This window comes from Macrotis lagotis, chromosome 8 (assembly GCF_037893015.1).
Source record: "Macrotis lagotis isolate mMagLag1 chromosome 8, bilby.v1.9.chrom.fasta, whole genome shotgun sequence".
Taxonomy (NCBI): domain Eukaryota; kingdom Metazoa; phylum Chordata; class Mammalia; order Peramelemorphia; family Peramelidae; genus Macrotis; species Macrotis lagotis.
In genome coordinates, this window is record NC_133665.1 from 134203216 (window position 1) to 134225879 (window position 22664).

Genomic DNA, 22664 nt, shown 5'->3' on the forward strand with positions numbered 1-22664 from the left:
TAAAGTTTTCCTCCTGGGATTCCTTTCAAATGGTGAACATTAGATTCCTGCCCCCATTTCTACTTTACCCTTTTGTGCTAGACTTTCAGGGCAATTTTTCTTAACAATTTCTTGAAATATTGTATCAAGATTCTTTTTTTATCATAAATTTTAGGTAATTTAACAATTTTCCTCCCTAATTTTTCCTTGATCTCTCTTATCTGATTGTTTTCTGGCAAGGCAGTGGGGTTAGGTGACTTGCCCAAGGTCACACAGCTAGATAATTATTAGGTGTTTGAGGTTGGATTTGAACTCAGGTCCTCTTAATTCCAGGGTCAGTGCTCTTATCCACTGCACAATTTCTTGAAATATTGTAACCAGATTCTTTTTCTGAATGTAACTTTTAGGTAATCTGACAATTTTTATATTGTTTATGCTCTGTTTTCCAGATCAATTTTTTTTCCTAATGAAATGTTTCAGATTCTGTTCTATTTTTCTAGTTTTATTATTTCTTGGTGTCTTATAACATTATTCAATTACTCTTGTCCAATTCTAATTTTCAAGGAGTTATTTTATTCCTTAAATTTTGGACTTCTTTTTCTAATTAATTTTTTTTTCACGATTTTGGCTTGCTTTTATTTTTTTTTCTGCTAATTTTTCCTTGATCTCTCTTATTTGATTTGTTTTGTTTTGTTTTTCAAGGCAGTGGGGTTAAGGAACTTGCCCAAGGTCAACCAGCTAGATAATTATTAAGTGTCTGAGGTCACATTTGAACTCAGGTCCTTCTGACTCCAGGGCTGGTGCTCTATCCACTTCACCACCTAGCTGCCCCCCTTATTTGATTTTTGAATTTCTTTTTTAGTTCTTCCAAGAACTCTTTTGTGCTTGTGACCATTTGATGTTACTCTTTGGCACAGGAACAGTTGTTTTTTTAAACTTCACTAATTTCTCTGAATATGAACTCAAATTTTTTTTTTTTTAAGTCACAGTGGCTATGGTCAGGTTCTTTTTCTTTTGTTTATTCATTTTTATTTTATTTTTTAAAAAAGTTTATTAATAAGAGGTGGCTAGGTGGTGCGGTGGATAGAGCACCGGCTCTGGAGTCAGGAGTACCTGAGTTCAAATCCGACCTCAGACACTTAATAATTACCTAGCTGTGTGACCTTGGGCAAGCCACTTAACCCCATTGCCTTGCAAAAAAAACCTAAAAAAAAGTTTATTAATTTAAGCTCATTTTCATTCTCACTTGTAGGTATTGTTGCCCTAGGCCTTAGGTCCTCCATACTCATATTTTGTGAATTCTTTGGGGGTGTTTAGCCTTAGGGAATCTTCTCTTCCTCTTAAGCCATCCTGAGAATGTTCTTGCTCCCTATAGTACCACACTCCTCCTCACCCAAAGCCACAACTCAAGATCACATCTGGTCAGCACCTAGACCTGCTCTTTAGGTAAAAGTTCTTGATGTGAAAGTTCCTTGAAGCCTAAACTGCTTCCTATTCTGATACCCTCAGGTTTTGCTTTTCAGGCCAAACATCAACCCCTGGTGGTCTTGTCTTATCTGAGGTCCTCTCGGGTTGTCTTAGAAGGACATCTGCTTTAGCCCCTTTATTTTTGCTGTTTTATATTCATTTTATGATGATTTTCTGTCTGTTTAATAGATGAACTCTGGAGAGGTTGGACAGGTCTGATATACTCTACCATCTTCCTAGAATGACCCTCCCTCAGGGTTTATTTTTTGAGGTTGGCCATCCAAAGATGGAAGAAGGTAGAAACTTAATCCTTCCAATTCAGCAATTCTTCCTGACTCAGAGCCGAGTTCCTTTGGTAAGAGACCCCTATCCTCATGGTTTCCAGCCAATTATATTTCCCAGATTACTTAAGAGTCCTGTGCAGATGAGTGATTGGATATAAATGTATAAGGGCAGTCTATGCCCAGGTGTGAAATTCTTCCTTTACCTTTGAAAGAGTTTCCTTTCACTTTTCCAATATTTCTGCCTTTGTCTCTTCCCTTCAACTCTGAAAAAGTCTAACAGGATCTATTAAAGGCACAACTTTGTGGGAGAGATCATGGAGGATTTAAAGAAGGTAATATAAAGATGTAAAAACTAGCAATATAATACAATTTATGCTATGTGACTATGTGAGTGGGATAGATCTACTGTTATAGGAGGAAGAAATTCTTTTGGTTCATCCAACCTAGAATCTTATCTCCAAAAGGGAGAGCAGGGATGTATGAGTGGTTGAAGGAGAAATGTCTGTCTGGTTTTTTAATTTTAAGAAAATATAATTTGTGCTTGTAAATTCCCTCAAGTTGTCTGATGTAATTCCATTAAATGTCCAAGATAAGAGTAAGCTCAGCCCATCCCTCTACCCCTCCTCCAGTTTCCTGCCTTCCAAAGTGGTACCTGATCACAGTCATGTAGAGGGGGTGGGTCACCCTTCTCCTGACTCTTCCCTGCACAGGAAAGATAAAAATTTGGCCCATATTCTTCTTCATACCAGACTCACTGGGGTGAAGCCCAGCCATTTCTTATGACTTTGTTTTCCTTTCTCTCAGGCAATTCTAGCTTAGGCCTTTGTTTTTCAGCCCGTCCTTGTGTAACTGATTGTCTCTCCAGATGAAGTTCTGTGAATGAAAAATCTGAGCTTTTATAATTCCTGGGTCAGTTGTGAGTTTTTCATTTCCAAGAGCGCTGGTCTTTGTGAGGGCACTATCCAATTCACCAGCCACATGAGGGGGTGGCTGGATTCTTCCCTCAAAGACCAGGGATCAAATTACCTGAAAAAAAATTAAGAATATAGTGTGTAGAATTGAAAGGGACTTACTGATTGACTTGGTTCCTCTTCATTTCTACCTCTTGGATCAGATAGATTTTTAGAGATAAAGGCACAAAAGGCATCTCAAATTAACTTTTTAAAGTCAAATTCAATTGGGGTTTGGGGAACCTCAGGGAAACACCTTGGGAATGGTGTCCCCATGACAAGAGAGATACATGAAAGGAATTGGCTCCTGGTTGTGGTGACTGGATCAAGAAGGAGCTTACTTTGGGTATCCTGGTATGAATGAGTGAGTGTGTGTGTGTGTGGAAATATTATCTGGTGGTTTTCTTATTTTGATTATTCTTTTTTATTTATTTAGAACAACTAGGTGGCACAGTGGATAGAATGCTAGTCCTGGAGGACCTGAGTTCAAATATGACCTCAGACATTTGATGCTTACTAGCTGGGTGACCTTATAGATTTGATTTTTCCTTCTAAAATTTCCTGTTTATATCTTTTGACCATTAATCACTTGGGTAATGACTTTTATTTTTATAAATTTGACTCAGAGCCCTACATATTTGAGAAATGAGATGCCTTTATTAAAGAAATTTACTCTTAAAAGTTTTTTGTTGTTATTTCATTGTTTATGGTACCTTTTGGCAAAATGTACTTTCCCTTCTTATCTCTTTTAATTAGGTCTAATTTTGCTTTTTTTGCTTTGTCTGAGACCATGAGTGTTTCCTATGCCTTTTTTATTTCAGCTGAAACATAATAGATTCTGCCTCAGCCATTTATTTTAACTCTGTGTGTCTTTTGTTTCAAGTGTGTCTCTTATAAGCAGCATATTGTTGGTTTCTGATTTCTAATTCATTCTGCTATATACTTCCAATTTATAGGTGAGCATTTTCCCTTTCACATTTAGTTAAGATTACTATATATTTCCCTCTATCCCATTTTCTTTTGTTTATCCATCTCTCTTTTTATCTTGTCCCACCTCAAAAATCTGTTTTGGTTTTGACTTTTGCCTCTTTTAATCCACCCTCCCTTTTATGATCTCTACCTCCCCAGGTCAATATCTCCCATCCCCTTCCCCTCCTATTTCCCTATTGGGTAAGATAGATTTCTAAACCCAGCTCTGTGTGTGTGTGTGTGTGTGTGTGTTCTTTCCTCTCTGAATTAATTACAATGAGAATGAAGTTCACGTATTGCCTGACCCTCCTCCCCAAGTTTTCCCTACACTACAAAAATTCTTCCTTGTGCGCCTCTTTTATGTGAGAAAATTTTTACATTCTACCTTCCCCTTTCTCCTCCCAGTATATACCCCATTTTTTTAGATTATTATTATTATGTAATTAATTCACAACCATGCCCTCTGTCTATGTAGACTCCTTTTTACTTCCTTAATAATGATAAAGTTCTTAAGAATTACATGTATCATCTTCCCATGTAGAATTGTAAACAATTTAACTTAAAATTACTCATTCATGTTAACCCTTTTTATGTTTCTTTTGAGTCTTGTGTTTGAATGTCAAATTTTGCATTCAGCTCTAGTTTTTCATCTGGAATGCTTAAAAGTCTGTTTTATTCAACATCCATTTTTTTCTCCTGAAGGTTTATGCTCAGCTTTTCTGGGTAGGTTATTTTTTTGGTTTGTAATCTTAGCTTTGCTTTTTGGAATATTGTATTCCACACCCTCTGGTCCTTTAATGTGGAAGCTGCTATGATTTGTGACTGTAGTTCCATGATATTTGAATTGCTACTTTCTGGCAGCTTGCAATATTTTTTTTCCTTGATCTAAGAGCTCTGGAATTTGGTTTTAATATTACTGTGAGTTTTTTTATTTTTGCAAGGCAATGGGGTTAAGTGGCTTGTCCAAGACCACATGGCTAGGTAATCATTAAGTGTCTGAGGTTGGATTTGAACTCAGGTCCTCTTGACTCCAGGGCTGGTGCTCTATCCACTGCACCTCCTAGCTGCCTCCACTGCGCCCCCTAGCTGCCCCTACTGTGAGTTTTCAAGTTTTCATTTGGGGATCTCTTTCAGGAGGTGACCTGTGGATTCTTTCATCTAGAACCCTTTAGTTCTAGAGAAGCATTCCTTGATAATTTTTTGAAAGATGCTGTGCAGGCTCTTTTTTTGATCATGGTTTTCAGGTATTTCAATAATTTTTAAATTATCTCCCCTTGGTCTGTTTTCTAAGTCAATTATTTTTCCAGTGAGATACTTCATATTTTTTTTCTCATACCATAAAAATAACAAACTGAATTTAGGTTCTGTCTCTGTCATAGTTATCTTTATGACCTTTGATGTTATTAGAATTCTGAAAAGACATTTTTTTATATCCTATTAGCAAATAAAACATTCATAACCACTCTGTCCTTTCCAAATGAACATTGTGTACCTTTCTCTATTTCTTTTGGCCTCTAGGTTTCTGTTTCATAATGCCTGCTCTTTTCATCAGGAATTCTTGGAAATTTTTATTTTGTTAATGTCTATCCCTTCCCCCCTTACTATTATACTTAGTTTTCTTAGATAGGGTATTCTTGGTTGTAGGCCTTTATCTTTTGCTTTTTAAAATATTATATTCCAAATTTTCTTCTCCTCTATTAGTGGAAGCAGTGATCCTAACTATGCCTTCTTGGTTCTTTCTTTCCTTGCTTTTGGTTGCCTTTCTTTCCCCTGAAAGTTCTAGGTTTTGGCTAAGGATCCTCTTAGGGGTTTTCATTTTGAAATTTCTTTCAGGAAGTGACCAGTTGATTCTTTCTATTTTCATTTTGCCCTCTGGTACTAAACATCTGTTTTAATTAAAAAAAAGTTTTAATTTATGATTAATTATGAGAAATATAAGAAAGAGAGCTTAACCTCTTTCATCTGAGACTGGGTTTCCCCTAAGACTGACCCTATTCCTGTTCAATCACATGCATGTACCCAATGAGAAAGACCCCTCCTTAACAGAGAAGAAAGAGGAGTAAATACATCTGCTCTTTGAGCCCAGCAGTAGTTCTTATTACTAGATTTTTATTCATCCAGGAAAGAAGGATTTTTCTGAGACTAGGAGCTCTTGATGAGGCAGTAGTTCATAACCTCAAGCTATTTGTGATTTCTGTCACAGCTGAGAGTTCCTGCAATGGCAGCCTTAGTTGGGCACTATGGCAGACAAACTGAGATAGGTCCTGGAGAGCTGTAATAGAGATCTATGGGGAAGTCAAGGAATAGAGGCTTTGAGACAGACCAAGTGAGATGGGAACTATCAACTAGTTTTGGAAAATCTGGGGTTGGGGGAGAGGCTGATGCCAGCTTCTAGATCCTATTCTTGTGTTGTCTCATCATTTTTCAAGCTGTTCTTCAAAAGTTCCCAAGTCCGGTCCCTTATTTTGCCTGGGGAGACATGAGTGAAAAAGTTTCTTTATAGTTTTGCTCTGTAGTCATTACATGCATAATGATTTATTCTACTCTGCCTTAATACATCATATGGTCACTAAAAAGCCAACTGAGTCTTATGAATAAGTTGACTAATGAGAATTGATTTCCCAAAAGTCAGATGGGAGTGAGTCAGATTAATATTTTTAATAATTCTCATGTTTCAATTATATGCAGAGTTTTATAGTGTAGTATGTTTGTTGCCCATGTATATTATCTATCTATCTATATCTATCTATCTATCTATCTATCTATCTATCTATCTCTATCTATCTATATGTGTGTGTGTGTGTGTGTGTGTGTGTGTGTGTGTGTGTGTGTGTGTGTCTGTATGGGCTAGTCTAAATGTGACTTTCAGTATATCTTTCATAAATATCTTGGGAGTCTTGCTCACTTCTCTCCAAGGAAGATTTTGATTCCTTCTTGGAAGAGAGAAAGTAGAAGTTAGTCTGAGGATGGCTTCCTTTCTTTCTTCAGAAAGAGGTGCTGAACTAGATTTATAGCTTATAGCTCTCTCCCATATTTCTCTTGCAAGGGAAATACTTTTTATTCCCATTAAGTTAAATATGCTATACTGGTTACTATTCCTTAAAAAGGAAGAGGTACTCCAAACTTATGGCCAAAAATTTGTCACCAAATGCTAGGTACACAAAAGATCATCAGGAGAGTGAAAAAGAGCACCAGAACTCATTTTCTTTTCTAAGCAGATAGATAGCATCCAGAAATCATAGAAGTTGTATAACTTAAAAAATATTAGATAGTGCATAGAGTGAATGAGTTCTTTTATTAGGAGTGAGATATCTCAACAACTGAGACAGAGAAGTCCTGATCTCACTCCAGAAGAAATTCCCTGATGTCTCTAAGGAGATAAACTGGAAATTAGAGACATTTGGAGTTAATTTTTTCTTACACATCTGTTGCTTCCCCAAGTCTGTTTTCTTTCTTTCTTGATTTTCCTATGAAGACTTCTGCGTCTATATGAGTCTTCTCTTGAAGGAAGAAACTAATTTTTTTTACAGCAATTCTGCCCTTACCCAGAGTCACAGTAAATAATAATTACTCTCTCTACCATAGAAGAGAATTTTATGCTAATAGTCCATATTTGAATCAAGGATCACAATACTATTATAATTTTGAGGGTAGATGACGTATTTAAGAAGTACGGTTGTAAGGGTTGCCGAACAGTTGCTCATCCACTTTTGGTGTCCACCTTTGACTCAACTCTTACCTGTGGCTTCAAAAAGCTGAAGCATGCACAGAGAACACACACCTTGGTAAATCTTAACAGATGAGCTAACCCAGATTAAGGGTAATTTAATAGACCTCAATCCCTTTGGTGAGTTAGGGGAACAACTACCCCAAGCTGGTGGAATAAGTGAATGAGAACAATTTGTTCCAACAGCCATGAAAGTGCTTGTATCAGGTGCAGTGGAACACTTAAAGCTTAATCAGACATTGAAGATACCAAGGTCATTCACTGCATCTCAGATCATTGTGATTGATCCTGCCATTTTCTTGCCACTAGCTTTCAATAACTCAGGAAGAGAAAATGAGACTGATGACTTGGCAGCTCTGCCTCACTTAAATCCAATTCATACATGAGCCAAGACTTGGAAAAGGAGCTTAGAGATCATCTGTTTCAGCCCTCTCATTTTACAGAAGAGAAAATGAAGGTCCACAGAGGTTAAGAGATTTTCTTTTCATTTTATTGATATTTTATTTTTCCAATTACATTTGTAATTGGAAATACTTTGTATTTCTACAATACCTGTCTTCCCAGGATCACGGTTTCTTAACATTCCTTCACTTGCATCTTTGTAAATTATTCAATTATCTTGCACCTTCCCTTCAGCACTGAATAGTCTAGTGTTAAGAGATATTCTTAACTGGGATTTGAATTCATAACCTGTAATTTTAAATTTAGCTCACTTTCCTCTGCTTCAATATCTAGACTGAATTGGGACCAGTTCCCAAGCCTCTGGAACTAGGTGACCTTGGAAACAGGCGGAAGAGGGAGTTGTCTAAGCGTTCATTGGCTGAACACCTTCTGGCAGCAGTGAGGACACGTTGACCTTGGCCTTAGGGAAAGCCAACACCTGGCGCTGGTGACTGATGAAACCAATTGCCTCCAGTCTTGAAGGTGATGCCACCTGGTGGCTAAAGTGTACCCGACACTCCCTAGCTGATAGCCTAATTAGCAGCGTCACTGCTTTCAGGAGCCTGCAGAAAGCAAGCCAAGTGGGTGCCCTGGTCCGTTCAAACTGTTTTACTTATTCATCTCTTCCCAGGTTGAATTCCCAAAGGAGAATATAAGCTTTTTGAGGGCAGACATGTTTTTCATTTTTTTAAAATTCCCCAGCCAAGTACACAGTTGGCATTTAATACATGCTCACTGAATCGTATTTAATTAAAAGCTAGACAGGTCAGACATTTAATTAAATACTTGTTGAACTGAAGGCTAAACCATTGAGTAGGTGCTCAATAGAGTTCTCTTATTCGTTCTATTTGACTATCTCTTTAAGCCCCACCAGGGAGTGCTTCAACCTTTGGAATTCATTATTCTGGCAACTCACAAGATTAATAAGATTTAGAATGTGAAAGGACTTCAGACACAGATTTGTAGGTCTTCTAATCCATCCCCTTCTTGAAGAAACAGGGTCCAAGGGAGGCTCAATGACAGCTTGAGATCATCTCGTAGAGGAGAGCTGGGATTTGAAGCCAGACTAAATTCAATGCTCTTTTAATTATCCCGCATCACTTAGGTCAAGCTTGTTCCACACCTATCTGTAAGGTAGGTTTCTGTGAATCATTGTCTAAAGATACTTTTATGTACCTGGGGGAATCAGTAGCCTAGCAGTCACATATTATCAATATTCTTTGTATTTCTACAACACTTGTCTTCCTAGGATTACACAGTTCACTGTCTGCTTTTCTGAAATTTAGAATGTTATCTTATTGATCACAACACTTAGAAGAGATAAGGTGGGTCACACCTCTCAGACTGGCTAATATGACCAGAAAGGATAATGATTATTGTTGGAAGGGTTGTGGGAAATCTGGGACACTATTACACTGTTGGTGGAGCTGTGAACTCATCCAACCTTTCTGGAGAGAAATTTGGAACTACTCCCAAAGGGCAACAAAAATGAGCATACCCTTTGACCCAGCAATACCACTACTGGGTCTATATCCTGAAGAGATGATGAAAAAGGGTAAAAACATCACTTGTACAAAAATATTCATAACAGTCCTGTTTGTGGTGGCAAAGAATTGGAAATCAAATAAATGTCCTTCAACTGGGGAATGGCTTAGCAAACTGTGGTATATGTATGTCATGGAACACTATTGTTCTATTAGAAACCAGGAGGGATGGGAATTCAGGGAAGCCTGGAGGGATTTGCATGAACTGATGCTGAGTGAGATGAGCAGAACCAGAAAAACACTGTACATCCTAACAGCAACATGGGGGCGATGAGCAACCTTGATGGACTCACTCGTTCCATCAGTGCAACAATCGGGAACAATTTTGGGCTGTATACAAAGGAGAGTGCTATCTGTATCTAGAGAAAGAATTGTGGAGTTTGAACAAAGTTCAAGGACTATTCTCTTTAATTTAGAAAAAAACATATCTCATTGTCTGATCTTGTTATCTCTTATACTTTTTGTTTCTTCCTTAAGGATATGATTTCTCTCTCATCGCACTCAATTTGGATCAATGTACAACATGGAAACAAAGTAAAGACTGGCAGATTGCTTTCTGTGGGGGGTGGGGGGAGGGAAGTAAGATTGGGGGGAAAATTGTAAAACTCAAATAATATCTTTAATTTAAAAAAAAAGGAAAAAAAGAAGAGATAAATGGGGCATGAAAGGGAGAAACAGAAAGGGAGGGGAGAAAGGGAGAAAGAGAAAGAGAGAAGAGAAGAGGAGAGAAGAGGAGAAAAAGGAAGAGGATAGATAAAAGGAAAGGAGAGAGAAAAAGAAGAGAGAAGAGAAAGAAAAGATAGGGGAGAGAGAGAGGAGGAGGAGGAGAAGAGATAAAAGATAGGAGAGAGATAGAGGGAGAAAGACAGAGACAGAGACAGATAGAGAAGAGGAGAGAAGAGAGATAAAGAAGAAAGAGAAGAAAAGTAAAAGGCAAAGAGAGGGAGGGAGAAACAGAGAGAGAAAAAGAGAGGAGGGGGGATTGCTATCTTTGTTTTACAGATGCTGAGATGCCAAGTTTCATAGGATCATAGATGCAAAACATCAATGGAACTCAGAGATCATCTATTCCTCTTTTCTTCTCTTTTTATAAAGGAGGAAATAGAGGAATAAGTCAGGGAGAGTGATTTCCCACAGGTCATTCCCAGACAGGTCATTTAACTGAAGAGCTGACATTGAAACCCAGAGCCTCTGACCTCAGTTCCTTCACCCAGTGACGGAGTCCTCACCCAGACTGTGTAGACTTCTCTGTAACCCTTTCCCCTTGACTTAAAATGAGGAGAGGTGGAGACATTCCCATGGCCTCACCTTTTCTTCGCATCCCCCTTATTTGCCATCTTACAATGAGAACAACCGGAGAAGCAATGTGGTATAGGGGAAGATAATAATAGCTTAATAGCTTGCGTTCAGATCGTGCTTTAAGATTTAGAAAACATTTACCTTGATCCTTACCGCGGTTGTGGGAGGTAAGTATTATTATTGTGCCCATTCTACAGATGAGGAAACCTGCTCTCACAAAAGCTAAGTGATTGGCTCAGAGCCACACAGCTACTAAGTGTCCGAGGCTGGAATTCAAGTCCTTGTGACTCCATGAAATCACAAGTCTGAAAAAAAATACGATAAAGCTTAACATGTATCAAGTGCTTTAAGGATGAAAAATCACATTATACGGCATTTAATTGGACCCTTTTAATAACTATAGGAAGCACATACTTACTACAGGTCACTATCCCCATTTTACAGAGAAGAAAACTGAGACTTAATGATTTGAACCCAGATATCTCCCAACTACAAATCTGCTTTCTTTTCACACTGCAATATATATATAAATATGTACACCTGTGTCCCACTTAAGAAGGGAAGAGAATAAATATTTCTATAGCACTTATTGTGTGTCAGTCATTGCTCAGTGCTTAACAAATATCTCTACTGTTCCTCACAACAACCCTATGAGGATAGATGCTGTGATTATTCTCATTTAACAATTGAAGAAACTGAGGCAAAAAATTAACAGAGGGCAAGTGATTTATCTAGGGTCACACAGTAGTAAGTGTTTGAGGTTGTATTTGAACTCAGGCCTACTCCGGATCTAGTTCCCTATCCATTGTACCATAAAGCTATAATTTTATTTTTAAAGAATATCACTCTCCTTAAAGAGTGTGTATTTATTTGTGAGAAAGTGTACTTCAACCTTCCTTTCTCTCTTTTCCTCTTTTTTTTTTTGAAAGTGACTTGCCCAAGTTCACATAGCCAAGAATAAATGTCTGAGGCTAGATTTTTTTTTTTTTTTTTTAGGTTTTTTGCAAGGCAAATGGGGTTAAGCGGCTTGCCCAAGGCCACACAGCAAGGTAATTACTAAGTGTCTGAGATCCGATTTGAACCCAGGTACTCCTGACTCCAGGGCCGGTACTCTATCCACTATGCCACCTAGTTGCCCCCTGAGTCTACATTTAAACTCAGGTTCCCACCACCTAGCTGCCCCTACTTCAAACCTTTCAACATTTCGTTTTGTACCATTTTTTTTTTTTTTTTTTTTAGTTTTTGCAAGGCAATGGGGCTAAGTGGCTTGTCCAAGGCCACACAGCTAGGTAATTATTAAATGCCTGAGTTTGGATTTGAACTCAGGTACTCCTGACTCCAGGGCCGGTGTTCCATCTACTGTGCCACCTAGCCACCCCCTTTGTACCATTTTTTTGCTATGACTTCTTTTTTTTAAGTTAATATTTATTTATTCTCATTTTGTACAAATAATGTTTTTTATACATTATTAAAATATTCTTGTTTAAGAGTAAACAAAATACCCCCTCTCCCAAAAAAATAGACTCGCTTGAGTGATAAAGTAAAGGGGAGAGAAAAAAATAAAAATAAAAATAAAAAAATAGTAATAATTGTAGGTATGGCCAGGTGGTACAGTGGACAGAGCACCATCCCTGGAGCCAGGAGCGCCCAAGCCCATATCCTGCCCCATACACCCAACAATCATCTAACTGTGTGACATGCAAGCTACCCCAACCCCACTGCCCTGCAAAAACCAAAAAAAAAAAGAAAAAAGGCCTAAAATAAAATAAAATAGTAATAATAGTAGGGGAGGCTGGGTGGTGGACAGAGCACTGGCCCTTGAGCCTGGAGCACCGGAGTCCAAATCTGGCCTCAGACACCCAAGGATCACCCTGCTATGTAGCCCAGGCAGGCCACCCAGCCCCATTTGCCCTGCAGCCCCCAGTAATAATAATAATAGTAATAGTAATAGTAATAGTAATAATAATAATAATAATAATAATAAATGGGCTTCAGTCTGTGTTCCAACACCACCAACTGTGTCATGGGTGGATCACATTCTTTTTTTTTTTTTAGGTTTTTTCAAGGCAAATGGGGTTAAGTGGCTTGCCCATGGCCACACGGCTAGGTAATTATTAAGTGTCTGAGATCGGATTTGAACCTAGGTACTCCTGATTCCAGGGCCAGTGCTTTATCCACTGTGCCACCTAGCTGCCCCATGGATTGCATTCTTTACGTTAAGTCCATCACAAAAGTTATTTCCATATTTTTCCACCGTTGCCATTGCTGATCGCAACTCCTTCCTTTGGTATTTCTCCACTACCATGTACTATATTTTCTCTCTCCTTTCACTCTAACTCTGCTGTAGGGTAGCTGAGTGGTGCATTTGCTATGACTTCTCAATAAATTCCTTTGCTCAAAGTTAATTGATGTATCTACTGGCTAACTTGATGGGGAACATTCTGGAAAGGGGTCATGAATGAACTATAAGGAACCCATCCTGTCAAGATGATCTAGAATCTTGAGAATAAGAAGCATTCATCTAAGGGATCCCAGCCTCTGGGGTCCCAACTTGAGTATATGAAATAAATAAAACAAGAGGATTTGATACATCTACATAATGGCAATATCTATTTAATTGAACAATTAATTAGTACACTTACTAAATCTGATGAAATATACATCCCTATGTGATGGACAATGTGCTTTCTAGAGGTTTTTATGAGAATCTAATGAGCCTGTGGAAATGAAAGTGCTCTCTCTAATGTATGTGTGTGTATAAATATATATTTACTTTAGTCCCCAAAGGAATAAGCATTTATTAAATGTCTACTATAATTCTTCTTGTTGTGTTAAACATTGAAAATACAAAGAAAGGCACAAGAGTTCCTACTCTCAAGGTTTCCATAGTCTAATGAAAGTCAACATGAAAACAGCTAATTACAAATAAGTTTTTGACAGGATAAATAGGAGGTCATCTATAGAGGAAGGGATTGGCATTAAGGGAGATCTGGAAAGGCTTCTTATACAGGCAGGATATTAGCTGGAACTAGAAGGAAAGCCAGGAGGCAGAGATGAGGAAGGAGAGAATTCCAGGCACTGTGGCAACTAGTGGAAATGACAAGTCAGAGATGGAGTGTCTTATATGAGAAATAGTAAAGAGGTTTATGTCAGATCACTAAGGTATAAGCAGTCTGGAAAGGCAGGAGGATGCCAGCTAATGATACCTTTGAATTCCCAAAGGGGAATTTTATTTTTGATCCCAGAAGTAATAAGATGATGAGGTGGCAATCTTAGAGGTGCATGCATGTATGATGGCATCAAGAGTCTGTATGTATGATTCGCACCAAGGGCAAATCTGAGATTGTGAGCCAGGGTGATTAGCAGCATGAGCTTGTAACCTCAAAGTAATAGGGAAATTAGGGAAGGGGAGGCCTTGGGGGAGAAGCATCATGAGTTCTGTCTTGGACATGTTATCAGTGAGATATCCCATTCAAGGTGTCCAATAGGCTGTTAGAGATACATGTATAGACCCCTAGGTTAGGGCAGAATAAGTAGATCTGAGAATCATCAGCATAGATACATAAACTGAATCGATAGGAGATGATGAAGACACCAAGTGAAGTAGTATAAGAGGGTCAAAAGAAACGGGAGCAGGCTAGAGGTCTGGGGGTGTTCCACCATTAATAGATGTGACCTAGATGAAAATCCAGCAAATGGAACTGAGGAGGCTCAGATAGGTAGGAGGATAATCAGGTTAGAGTAATTTCACAAAGGCTGCAAGACTGGATGCTAGTGACAGGAGGAATACCTCTCAGAATGTAAATGAATGGTAGGATATGACAGCTGACTCAGATGAATTCTGTCCCTTGGAATCCTCTGAAACAAAGGAGTCTCCTAGTGAATTTGAAAAACCTGTGAGAAAACTGTGGCTAATTGGATGGAGTAACCCAAAGTGTGACAGTTCTCAGAGATCATTTCATCACTCAAGTCAAGGTTGACATCTTCAAAAATCACCTGCCATCATTTGATGGGGTAGGAGAAGAAAGATTCTCTTTCCCTTGTTCATTTTGTCATCTTTGAAGAAATGAAATGACTTTCCACTTCTAAGGCTCCTCCATTGGACTTGTTTTATTCATGTTCAATTTGCCTCTGAGAATGAATTGGGTAGATATAGGAGATATTCCAGATTGTTTACCCTCGTGTTCTCTTTTTGTAGGCTAGGGATAGTAAATGAGACTGCTTCTGGTATTTTTAGCCCCAGCATTCTGTTAAGTGTTATTTACTGATTTGGGGAGGGGGGTGCGGGGGAAATGGTTTTAAACAATGGCAACATTTGTTTTGTTAGAATATAATAATTCCATATCTTGGAAATTCTGTCATTAGTTCTAGTTTCTCAGGGACAGGATTAGATTTGTTCTGCCTGGCATCTGAGGGCAGAAGGAAGAATTGTGGTTGAACAGAAATTTCTTGTTGGGAAATAATGAAACTGTCCTAAATCTCTGAAAGCAGGGAGCTTTTATATTTGCCTTTGGGGGAGGTTGGATGAGCACTTACCTATCCGATGTACCTAGGAGACAATGGTTGGTGTTGGAATGGCAGGAAGAACTAAGTTCAAATCTAGCCTCAAATACTTATTAACGGTGTGATCCTGGACAAGTCACTGTTAACTTCTGTTTCCTCAGTTCCTTCATCTGCAAATTGGGGACAATTATAACCTATGAAGTATATGTAAATACTGGATATTATTATTATAATTATTATGCTGTAGAGAGGATCCTCTGTTAGGTTGGAATTGGCAGAGACACCTATAGGGTTCCTCTTACCAGAGAATCTAGGGTATTTTTTAACTTGCAAAAAGAAATCAACTTCAAAGGGCATGATTCCTATTCACTGTGCAATAATATCCAATTTAAATTTTTAAATGAGAAAGATGGCCTAGTTTTGATCTGATACCCACAAAATCAGACAGAACAGTCGAGTTTCCTACTTCAGAAGCAATCCAGGCAACATTTTCCATAATTTATATCTTCCAGAAGGAAACTAGTAAGTTCAAAATGAGGGAAAAGGGGACTCTGGAACTGAAACAGGGCCTTTTGAAAGGTGAAAGTGGGTGAAGCAAGGTTTAAATAAGTGAATGATGTAAAGTAAATTTTAGGAGACCTGGGTTCTAGACCCAGGATCATAGGTTGAGAGCCAGAAGGGACATTTAGCTTAATCCTCTCATTTTACAGAGGAGGGAACTGAGGCCCAGAGAGATTAATCAATTTGCCCATGGTCACAGATGACAAGAGCCTTGGGTTTGTCCTGTCTCCAGGCCCCAAATTCTATGTTGCCTTGCCTAATCGGATTTCTCTTCATTCAAGCCATAGGAGTGACCACTTTCTGAGCCAGACCAGTGGAATTATATGCTACACCTACTCGGCTAGATAGTGGCACTCTTTTTTCTGTAAATGCCTAGAGATCTACTTTATTTTCTATGTAGCATAGCCTGGTACAGTCTGAATAAATTTAAAAAAAAGACTACCTTAATTAGGTCCCTTGAAGCTTTCATTGGGATGAGCCATGATGCTGTGAATCTTTTGCCCCATTGCCTTATCTCTGAAAGTAACCAAGAACTTTTCCAAAGATCACTTAATTATATTTAAAAAATTGTTTACAATACTATAAAACACATATAAATAAAAATTATTTTATTTTTATCTTGATTTTAAACATCAAAAAAGAGCATTTCATATTTACAGCAAAATATAAAGAGGATGATACTGCAGGTATGTGCTGGTAAATGTTTAACAACTAGCTCTCCAAGAAAAAAGTACTCAAAATATATTTTAAAATTTAATCTGCAATATTAACTTTTTTCACTATCATTTTCTGAAGTTTATATAATAGACAAAACAATAAATCAAGCCCTGAGTTGTAGCATTTGAAGAATTCTGAGGACTAAATGCTCACAGAGAAAATTTAATAATGTATCTTGGGAGGCTATAGAAGCTGACTCCAGCACGTTCCTGCTAGTATATGAAAATGCAAATCTCTATTTCATAGTGTTTGCTTTAAAGAGTCTACAATAAATTTCATATATTACTCTCAAAATTGTCTTGCTTGTCTGCATTTCCTTAAGCCTTTAAAAAATGTTTTAAAGTCTTCTTTTATCTCTATTGCTAACTTTTCTATCCTCCCTCTATTTAAAAACCCAGAGGAAAAAAAGGTAAAAAAAAAAAAAACCTTATAACAAATAAGCTTAGTCAAGTTAAACAAATCCACATAGTGGCCATATCCAAGAATTCATTTCTCTTCTGTACACTGATTCTATCACTTCTGTGTCAGGAAGGGGATAACGTGATTTATCATAGGTCCTCTGGAGGCATAGTTAGTCATTGCATTCAGAATTCTTAAGTCTTTCAGACTTGCTTTTCTTTAAAGTGTTCTCCTTATATAAATTGTTCTCCTAATTCTTCTCACTTTATTCTTCATCGATTCCTACTTCCCCAAATTTTCTGAAACTGTTCCCTTTGTCATTTCTTATTGTACAATATTATTTTGTTCATATTCTGCAATTCATTCAGTCCTTCCAAATACAATTTTATATGTGTAGGAAGGCAGTGATATTTATATTTATATATATATATATTATATATGTATATATATATATATATATAGGTCTCTCTCTCTCTATATATATATGGGGTTTTTTGGCAAGTAGAATAAAAGTCATCATTTCTTTAGGTCTTCACTCATCCCTCCAAGTAGACACTGTTATTTTTATTTTATTTTATTTTATTAGTTTTTGCAAGGCAATGGGGTTAAGTGGCTTGCCCAAGGCCACACAGCTAGGTAATTATTAAGTGTCTGAGGCTGGATTTGAACTCAGGTACTCCTGACTCCAGGGCCTGTGCTCTATCCACTGCACCACCTAGCTGCCCTGACACTGTTATTTTTATGAAACATGAAAGGAATGATGGGATTTGGTCAAGAGAAGTCTTTTCCATGGCATCATCTGATTCCTTTGCAGTTTTTTTAAAGTTGAACATTTGGCTGCCAGAACCCATGGGTATGATAAGAAGTAAAAGGAATTTTCTTTAACTCTGAGGAAAGTTAGATTGAGATGGTTTATATGGCAGCAGAGGAAAAAAGGTAGCTCTGATTTAAATGTCAATTAACTTTTAACCTAACTGGCTGGGGTCCGTATCTTAAAAGAGCTAAAAAAAAGTCTGAGGCAAAGAAATTTTCAGATCTGGGATCTAGGCAGCTGCCAGGGCAATTCAACAAAGTCCCATTACAGTGGAAGACCATAAGACAAAGCCAGGATGAGCAGTAGAGAAGAGCAATGGTGGTATCTGAGGATGCCACCAGTGGGTGAGCCAGTAGCACTGGAAGGCATGAATTGTTTTCAGCCTACTCATACATGTTCTTTACCTTTGGGCCCTTTCACACATGTTCCATATGTATGTTCCCTGGACACACATATTTTTATGCCTCTTCCTCCACTAATAGTATAGAAATTTGTTTGGAAAAATTTATGTTACTTATTTTGCTTTTACTTAAATTTTGATTTTGTTGATTGTTTGATTAAACATCTCATAAACTATTATGTCCTGAGGGAAGCAATGGGTAGGAATAACCAAGAGGATGATTCGATTTAATATAAAGAAAAACTTCCTAAAAATGAGAGCTGTCTACACTCGGATTGATATACTTTGTGAATCAGGAGTCATGAGTGGATAGAATGGACAGAGCACCAGATCTGGAGTTAGGGAGAACTGAGTGTGACTGTGTGACCCTGGATAAGTCACTTGACTTCTGTTTGCCTCAGTTTCCTCACATGTAAAATGAGGTTCATAATAGACCATACTTTTCAGGGCTGTTGTTAGGTTCAAATGAGATAATAATGGTAAAGTGTTAGCACAGTTCCTGGCTCATAAGTAAGCATCATATAATAGTCATTATTATCATTATCATCATCTTCATCATTGTCATTATGATTATTATTATCATCCACAAAGTACCTCAAACTTTGGACAGGTTTCCAGGGTCCAAGACTTGGTAGGAGGGTTTCCAGGGTCCAAGACATGGTTGGTGTTATAGGAAATGATATTTTAAATATATAATTTGATGATGGTGGTGATGATGATGATGATGTTTGTCCTTCATTCTCTAAGAATACCATGACATCAGGGAGGTGATGCCATGACAAGCACATGAACTGGATTTGAGTGATGGAGTGCTATCCTAAATCACCAGCCTCACTTTCTCCTCCAGAACCATCTGTGTCCAATGATCAGATATGAATCAGATACATAACTTAATTACATAATTAAATGTGAATATATAATTCCCAGCAAGAGTAAGAGGTCACACACAGACTTGGTTAAGGATTGATTATGGCTATAAAAAGAATCTCTTGCTTTTGTGAAAAGGCAAATCCTAGGCTCCCAAAGGGCATCTCCTTTCCTAGAAGATGGCGTCTCCTCATCTAAAGAGCCAATCTAGTCTTGGGCTATATACCAGGAAACTGATTACAAGTCTTTCTCAAAAATTTGTTCTTTTAAGGCACAACAAGGAAAAAAAAATAAGCCTCAAGAGCAATGAAAGGAAGTTATAAAGAACGAAGAGAAAAACTTGCTAATTATCAGAGCTGTCCAAAAATGGAATGAATTGCCTTGGATGGTAATGAATCTCTTTTTTTGGCTATTGTTTTTTTGCAAGGCAATGGGGTTAAGTGATTTGTCCAAGGTCACACAACTATTATTAAGTTTCTGAGTCTGAATTTGAACTCAGGTCCTCTGACTCCAGGACTGGGATTATATTCTCTGTGCCACCTAGCTTGTCCGTCTACTGGAGTTCTTAGAAGAAAATAGTTTGAACGTTTGTCAGGTTTGTTGTTGATAAGATTCTTTTTTTTTTTTTTTTGCAAGGCAAACAGGGTTAAGTGGCTTTCCCAAGGCCACACAGCTAGGTAATTATTAAGTGTCCGAGACCGGATTTGAACCCAGGTACTCCTGACTCCAGGGCTGGTGCTTTATCCACTACACCACCCAATTGCCCCATGTTGATAAGATTCTTGATCAGCTTCCAATTGGCCTCAGCATCTCTGAGGTGCCTTCCACATCTGATGTCCTGTGATTCTGGGATGGAACTGTAAGAAGGCAGCACCATGCTGCTTGATCATACCCTTCCCATGACTGATTCCCTCCCCAGAGACCTTTGTTACCTTTGGTAGTTAGGGGCTGTCAGTTTGAACAGTGAAGGGCTTTCATTTTCAAGCCAATTGCAGATCATAATTACACTGAGGGTTTATGGACCTCAAATTACCTGTATCCACAGTGTATGGAGCTGCTACATATACATTGGATATATAGAATGGTTCCCATTATCATGGCATAATTGAATTAATCTATAGAGCTCTTAAAATGATTTCTTGCTTATTTTAGAAAGCCAGAGACAATCTTTTCCGAAACTTGGTTTTCATAGAAATATCATAGGATAGGCATTTAAAAAAAATTCTCCTATCAGCACCTCCTGAAAAAGAAGACCCTTCCACGTTCTTATTTTGAGATATCCCTGAATGATGATCCCATTCATTTAGACAAATCATTCACTAGTGTAGATTACAACCTATTGATGCCTCTCATTCTGTCATTCATATCCATGTGCCCTCATCAACCTTCTAAAGAAAATCACTGGGCACTTTTCTCAAATTTTTTTTTTTAATGCTAGTAATATGAGGGACTCTTAAATGACACAGCCCTGGAGTCAGGAGTACCTGAATTCAAATCCGACCTCAAACTCTTAATAATTACCTTGGGCAACCCACTTAACCCCATTGCTTTGCAACCACCTTGTCCCCCCCAAAAGTTAATAAGTGCTTCAGTGTAGCACTTTAAGGTTTGCAAAGTACTTTGGGGGAAGAAACCAAGTGTTTATTAATCACCTACAATGTTCTTTACAAATATCTCTTTTGGTCTTTATAGCAGCTCTGGAAGGTAGGTGCTATTTTAATGCTCATATTACAGATGAGAAGACTGAGACAAGCAAAGGTTCAGTGACTTACCCAGTTTACTCACACAGCTAATTAAAGTGTCAGAACATATTCAAACTCAGTTCTTTCTGAGTAGAGGCCCACTGAACCATCTAGCTACCTAAGGTATGAGAATAGCAGCTGGCAATGTATCCATTTACCATCCCACTTCTATGCATTATCCCACTTACATGGTTATGTGCTCATGAATCTCCCCATTGTTCTCTGGGTCAGCATCAATTAATTTTTATTCTTCAGAGATCATGGCTTTCTGTAATTCACAGTCATTGAACGTCATGAAAAGAAATCATTATTTAAAAAAAAAGTTTCATTGCTGCCTTTTTTTTAAAGGATTTTGCAAGGCAATGGGGTTAAGTGGCTTGCCCAAGGCCACACAGCTAGGTAATTGTTAAGTGTCTGAGACCGGATTTGAACCCAGGTACTCCTGACTCCAGGGCCAGTGCTCCACTGCGCCACCTAGCTGCCCTTATTGCTGCCTTTTAAAAAAAATACCATGATCTATTTCCCTTTGACTTCTTTGGATGTATAGATCTAATTGTGGATGTGTAAATATTTTATAATATTATAAATAAATTAATTTTATAATAATATAAATATTTTATGAAGGAATATAAATATTTTAGAAACTTTTCTTGCAAAATTCCAAATTACTTTCTGCAATGGTTAGATTGTTTTACAGCCCTACGGAAAATAGTGTTTTTCAATAGCTCCTCCAACATTTGCTATTCCATTTTAAAATATCTTTTTCCTCTTTGGGGGATGCAAGCTGAAAGTTGAGTTGTTTTATTTTCTATTTGCCACTTTATTGGGGACCTATTGTTGGCATTTGAAAATGTTCTTTTGAAAATGATTTGCTTCTATAAGTATTTATCTATTCATGAGTGACTATTGGTCTTATACACAAACTTACATATATGTACTTATATATTTTTGTCAATTATCTATATCCAGATTTCAGTCTCCTAACATAATATTTTTCTTTAAGTTTTTTGTTTGTTATTTTTCACTTAAGTATGAAAAACTGAGTATTTGCTTATATAAACAGAAAAAGATTTCATATGAAATTAAAAATTTTTTTTACATATAGCTTACTTTTAAAAAAAGTACATAATAGGGCGGGCTAGGTGGTGTAGTAGATAAAGCACCGGTCTTGGAGTCAGGAGTACCTGGGTTCAAATCCGGTCTCAGACACTTAACAATTACCTAGCTGTGTGGCCTTGGGCAAGCCACTTAACCCCATTTGCCTTGCAAAAACCTAAAAAAACAAAAGTACATAATAGCAAAGTGGCACAGTGGATAGAGCACTTGGATTCAAGAAGAACTGAGTTCAAATCTGATCTCATAAACTCACTAGCTGTGTGACCTGTGTCTTTGTCTCAGGTTCCTCAGCTGTAAAATAAGCTGGAGAAGAAAATGGCAAACCACTCCAAGTTCCTTGTCAAGAAAACACCAAATGGGTCACAAAGTGACCACATGACTGAAATGGCTGAGCAACAGCAATAGCCAGGCATGGTTAACATACCTAATGTCCCTGGGATTGAGGAGGCTGAGGCTGATGGATCACCAAGATTAGGTGTTCTAAGCTTGCAGTCAATCTGATTTCTACCTTAAATCTAGCACCAAAATAGTGAACTCTGGAGAGGAGGCCCATGAGGCTGCCTGGAGAGGGATGCTCAGACTGGAAAAGGAGGAAAAAAAGAAAAAAAGTTAAATCTTCCTTGGGAGTAGTCACTGAAATTCCAACCTGAGAGAGATGGAGAAGCACAGTTACCAAAAAAAAAGTATTTAATTTATAATAATAGGGCAGCTAGGTGGTGCAGTGAATAGAGCACTGGCCCTGGAGTCAGGAGTACCTGAGTTCAAATCTGACCTCAGACACTTAATAATTACCTAGCTGTGTGACATTGGGTAAGCCACTTAACCCCATTGCCTTGCAAAAAACCTAAAAAATATATAATAAAGAAAACATATGTAATGAATTTC